This window comes from Micropterus salmoides, unplaced genomic scaffold, assembly GCF_014851395.1.
Source record: "Micropterus salmoides isolate LMB-PRFRI ecotype aquatic unplaced genomic scaffold, ASM1485139v1 Ms_hic_scaffold_4489, whole genome shotgun sequence".
Taxonomy (NCBI): Eukaryota; Metazoa; Chordata; class Actinopteri; order Centrarchiformes; family Centrarchidae; genus Micropterus; species Micropterus salmoides.
The window spans coordinates 3,678-9,434 of record NW_024043916.1 but is presented as its reverse complement, the minus strand read 5'-3'; the positions used below and the strand labels follow the sequence as shown (position 1 = coordinate 9,434).

At 45.8% G+C, this 5,757-nt stretch overlaps 3 non-coding genes across 3 annotated transcripts; all 3 read left to right on the top strand.

The window, feature by feature from the left end:
- The first annotated feature begins 1,219 nt into the window (after nt 1–1,219).
- trnap-agg lies at nt 1,220–1,290 on the top strand. Its single transcript has one exon. It is a non-coding gene; the product is annotated as a tRNA-Pro (tRNA).
- A 1,848-nt stretch (nt 1,291–3,138) lies between these two features.
- Nucleotides 3,139–3,209, top strand: trnap-ugg. Its single transcript has one exon. It is a non-coding gene; the product is annotated as a tRNA-Pro (tRNA).
- A 2,048-nt stretch (nt 3,210–5,257) lies between these two features.
- On the top strand, nt 5,258–5,328 carry trnap-ugg. Its single transcript has one exon. It is a non-coding gene; the product is annotated as a tRNA-Pro (tRNA).
- The last annotated feature ends 429 nt before the right edge of the window (nt 5,329–5,757 follow it).

Genomic DNA, 5,757 nt, shown 5'->3' with positions numbered 1-5,757 from the left:
ACTGTTATAAAGTGTGACACAATCTCGTTAGAATATTCAGTCCGGCTCACTAACCGTTCATTATCAATACTTTTAGCTGTGCTGACATTGCTGAGCCTCCGGTGAAAGATACACAGTTACTGAAAGCAGCAGGCGAGCTAACGATGTAGCACGTCGGCTGAATGCAGTCACTGTACCATTATCATGTAACGAGCATGGATTAGTTCAACATCAAGCTGATAAAAACATTACTGTACGTTGCGCTGGGAGTTTACCTGAGTTTCCACCATGTTGTGTGAAGCGTCTCCCTGTCTCTCTATAGCCGCTCTCACTTTTTTCAGGAGTACTGTGCCAATATGCCAGGTTCTCGCTGCGCTGAATGGAAGGTACGGCGCCGGTGATGATATGCCTCTGAGACGGGAACGTTTAAGTAACAGAGCCCGAACATGTCTGGAGAAAAGCCACAGCCCGCATGCAGGCGTTTCTGATTTCTGTATGAAAGCGGTTGTTTTCGGATTATGCTCGCTCATGAGTTAAAGCCAGCACGTGTACCAGCACACGCCTGGTTGCAATCTTAAAACCGCACCGCTAGTGGCCGCTGGAAACTCCACAATGCCCCTTTAATGTTGATGAAATCTGAGTCTTTCATCAAAACGGAAAAGGCATTTTGTGGCTCGTGTGTCTAGGGCTATGATTCTCGCATTGGGTGCGATGGTTCCGGGTTCAAATCCCGGCAAAGCCCTTGCTATGAACCAACAGGTGCTTCTTATTGCTTTTAATCGATAAAGCTTGCTCTACTTTATTTTAATGGATGAAATCTGAGTATTTCATCAAAACAGAAAAGGTGTTTTGTGGCTGTTGGTCTAGGGGTATGATTCTCGCTTCGGGTGGCGAGAGTCCCGGTTTCAAATCCCGGCGAGCCCACCCTCTGAACCATAGAAGCTTTTATTGCTTTTAATGTATAAGCTTGTTTTCCAGTGATTTCATTTGGATGAAATCTGATTATTTCATCAACGCAGAAAAGGAGATTTGTGGCTCGTTGGTCTAGGGGTATGATTCTCGCTTTGGGTGCGAGAGGTCCGGGTTCAAATCCGGACGAGCCCTTGGAATGGGAGGTCCTGGGTTCAAAACCCGGGGAGCACTTGCTATGAACCCGTAGGTGCTTTTAATAGATAAAGCTTGTTTTACTTTAACGTTGAGGAAATCTGAGTCTTTCATCAAAACAGAAAAGGTGTTTTGTGGCTCGTTGGTCTAGGGTATGATTCTCGCTTAGGGTGCGAGAGGTCCCGGGTTCAAATCCCGGACGAGCCCTTACCAAGAAACCGTCGTTGCTTCAAATATGAAGCTATTTTCACTGTAATTTAAAGGGGCCATATGTAAGTTTTTGATTTTAGTAAATCAAATTTTCATTGCCTTATTGTCAATGGGCTCAAAAGTCACTTAGAAATGAAGCACACGCCTTTTCTCCGTTGCTCGCATCAGCCACTATTCTGCTTTTAATGTGAGGACACCGGGTCGGATTCAGCCCTGTGCGCGCTCCCGAGCCTCTCACGCTACAGCGACAACACGGCAGCTAACGACATGCAGTCCACTAACAGCATAAACATAACCGGCTCACAGTGAAACACGGGCTCCACGTAAGGCCACAAAACAACAATAAAGGTTTATGTGCTGAAGCCCATCAGACCAAACAGGTTCAGATGATGTCGAGCAAGAACAAAGTGAGCATTAGTAAAGCTGGAGAAACACAGAGAAAGTCACGTTAGCTCGCGGCAACACGAGCAGTTGCTAATGTTATCCGGTGCAAAGTTGTATCGCTTTCCACGTTACTTCACCAACTAACGCCACCCATGTTACTTTCTGTGTACCACTGGTATTATGTCAAAGTGTCAAAGCCTGCAAGAAAGATGAACGGTAAAAAGCAAATGTGGATCGGTTTGTTTACTGTCCCCTAGTGATGCAGCCACGAGCGCCAGCTAACGCTACACTAGATCGGACCTGCCGCTGTTTGCTTCGTAACGTTCAATTTAGATTTTATTGCCCTTTACGAACTCAGGTACACAGCTTCTCCACCTCTCAGTCGCTGTAACTAACGTGACCCACATAATATACAACACAGAGAAGAGTCCACTAACACTAGTTAACTAACTGTTATAAAGTGTGACACAATCTCGTTAGAATATTCAGTCCGGCTCACTAACCGTTTCATTATCATCCAATACTTTTAGCTGTGCTGACATTGCTGAGCCTCCGGTGAAAGATACACAGTTACTGAAAGCAGCAGGCGAGCTAACGATGTAGCACGTCGGCTGAATGCAGTCACTGTACCATTATCATGTAACGAGCATGGATTAGTTCAACATCAAGCTGATAAAAACATTACTGTACCGTTGCGCTGGGAGTTTACCTGAGTTTCCACCATGTTGTGTGAAGCGTCTCCCTGTCTCTCTATAGCCGCTCTCACTTTTTTCGGGAGTACTGTGCCAATATGCCAGTGTCTCGCTGCGCTGAATGGAAGGTACGGCGCCGGTGATGATGCCTCTGAGACGGGAACATTTAAGTAACAGAGCCCGAACATGTCTGGAGAAAAGCCACAGCCCGCATGCAGGCGTTTCTGTATTTCTGTATGAAAGCGGTTGTGTTTCGGATTATGCTCGCTCATGAGTTAAAGCCAGCACGTGTACGAGCACAGCCTGGTTGCAATCTTAAAACCGCCCGCTAGTGGCCGCTGGAAACTCCACAATGCCCTTTAATGTTGATGAAATCTGAGTCTTTCATCAAAACGGAAAAGGCATTTTGTGGCTCGTGGTCTAGGGCTATGATTCTCGCATTGGGTGCGATAGGTTCCGGGTTCAAATCCCGGGGAAGCCCTTGCTATGAACCAACAGGTGCTTCTTATTGCTTTTAATCGATAAAGCTTGCTTACTTATTTAATGTTGATGAAATCTGAGTATTTCATCAAAACAGAAAAGGTGTTTTGTGGCTTGTTGGTCTAGGGTATGATTCTCGTTCGGGGCGCGAAGTCCCGGTTCAAATCCCGGACGAGCCCTCCCTCTGAACCCATGGAAGCTTCTTATTGCTTTAATATAAAGCTTGTTTTCCAGTGATTTCATTTGGATGAAATCTGATTATTTCATCAACGCAGAAAAGGAGATTTCTGGCTCGTTGGTCTAGGGGTATGATTCTCGCTTTGGGTGCGAGAGGTCCCGGTTCAAATCCCGGACGAGCCCTGGAATGGGAGGTGGGTTCAAAACCCGGGGAGCAATTGCTATGAACCCGTAGGTGCTTTTAATAGATAAAGCTTGTTTTACTTTACGTTGGGAAATCTGAGTCTTTCATCAAAACAGAAAAGGGTTTTGTGGCTCGTGGTCTAGGAGTATGATTCTCGCTTAGGGTGCGAGAGGTCCCGGGTTCAAATCCCGGACGAGCCCTACCAAGAAACCGTCGTTGCTTCAAATATGAAGCTATTTTCACTGTAATTTAAAGGGCCATATGTAAGTTTTGATTTTAGTAAATCAAATTTTCATTGCCTTATTGTCAATGGGCTCAAAAGTCACTTAGAAATGAAGCACACGCCTGTTTTCTGTTGCTCGCATCAGCCACTATTCTGCTTTTAATGTGAGGACACCGGGTCGGATTCAGCCCTGTGCGCGCTCCCGAGCCTCTCACGCTACAGCGACAACACGGCAGCTAACGACATGCAGTCCACTAACAGCATAAACATAACGGCTCACAGTAAAACACGGGCTCCACGTAAGGCCACAAAACAACATAAAGGTTTATGTGCTGAAGCCATCAGACCAAACAGGTTCAGATGATGCGAGCAAGAACAAAGTGAGCATTAGTAAAGCTGGAGAAACACAGAGAAAGTCACGTTAGCTCGCCGGCTAACACCGAGCAGTTGCTAATGTTATCCGGTGCAAAGTTGTATCGCTTTCCACGTTACTTCACCAACTAACGCCACCCATGTTACTTTCCTGTGTACCACTGGTATTATGTCAAAGTGTCAAAGCCTGCAAGAAATGATGTAACGGTAAAAAGCAAATGTGGATCGGTTTGTTTACTGTCCCCTAGTGATGCAGCCACGAGCAGCCAGCTAACGCTACACTAGATCGGACCTGCCGCTGTTTGCTTCGTAACGTTCAATTTAGATTTTATTGCCCTTACCGATACTCAGTACACAGCTTCTCCACCTCTCAGTCGCTGTAACTAACGTGACCCACATAATATACAACACAGAGGAAGAGCATCCACTAACACTAGTTAACTAACTGTATAAAGTGTGACACAATCTCGTTAGAATATTCAGTCCGGCTCACTAACCGTTCATTATCATCCAATACTTTTAGCTGTGCTGACATTGCTGAGCTCCGGTGAAAGATACACAGTTACTGAAAGCAGCAGGCGAGCTAACGATGTAGCACGTCGGCTGAATGCAGTCACTGTACCATTATCATGTAACGAGCATGGATTAGTTCACATCAAGCTGATAAAAACATTACTGTACCGTTGGTGGGAGTTTACCTGAGTTCCACCATGTTGTGTGAAGCGTCTCCCTGTCTCTCTATAGCCGCTCCACTTTTTTCGGGAGTACTGTGCCAATATGCCAGTGTCTCGCTGCGCTGAATGGAAGGTACGGCGCCGGTGATGATCTGCCTCTGAGACGGGAACATTTAAGTAACAGAGCCGAACATGTCTGGAGAAAAGCCACAGCCCGCATGCAGGCGTTTCTGTATTTCTGTATGAAAGCGGTTGTGTTTCGGATTATGCGCGTCATGAGTTAAAGCCAGCACGTGTACGAGCACACGCCTGGTTGCAATTTAAAAACCGCACCGCTAGTGGCCGCTGGAAACTCCACAACCCCTTTAATGTTGATGAAATCTGAGTCTTTCATCAAAACGGAAAAGGCATTTTGTGGCTCGTGTGTCTAGGGCTATGATTCTCGCATTGGGTGCGATAGGTTCGGTTCAAATCCCGGGGAAGCCCTTGCTATGAACCAACAGGTGCTTCTTATTGCTTTTAATCGATAAAGCTTGCTCTACTTTATTTAATGTTGATGAAATCTGAGTATTTCATCAAAACAGAAAAGGTGTTTTGTGGCTTGTTGGTCTAGGGGTATGATTCTCGCTTCGGGTGCGAAGTCCCGGTTTCAAATCCCGGACGAGCCCACCCTCTGAACCCATGAAGCTTCTTTATTGCTTTTAATATAAAGCTGTTTTACAGTAATTTCATTTGGATGAAATCTGATTATTTCATCAACGCAGAAAAGGAGATTTCTGGCTCGTTGGTCTAGGGGTATGATCTCGCTTTGGGTGCGAGAGGTCCCGGGTTCAAATCCCGGACGAGCCCTTGGAATGGGAGGTCCTCGGTTCAAAACCGGGGAGCACTTGCTATGAACCGTAGGTGCTTTTAATAGATAAAGCTTGTTTTACTTTAACGTTGAGGAAATCTGAGTCTTTCATCAAAACAGAAAAGGGTTTTGTGGCTCGTTGGTCTGGGAGTATGATTCTCACTTAGGGTGCGAGAGGTCCGGGTTCAAATCCCGGACGAGCCCTTACCAAAAAACGTCGTTGCTTCAAATATGAAGCTATTTTCACTGTAATTTAAAGGGGCCATATGTAAGTTTTTGATTTTAGTAAATCAATTTTCATTGCCTTATTGTCAATGGGCTCAAAAGTCACTTAGAAATGAAGCACACGCCTGTTTTCTCCGTTGCTCGCATCAGCCACTATTCTGCTTTTAATGTGAGGACACCGGGTCGGATTCAGCCCTGTGCGC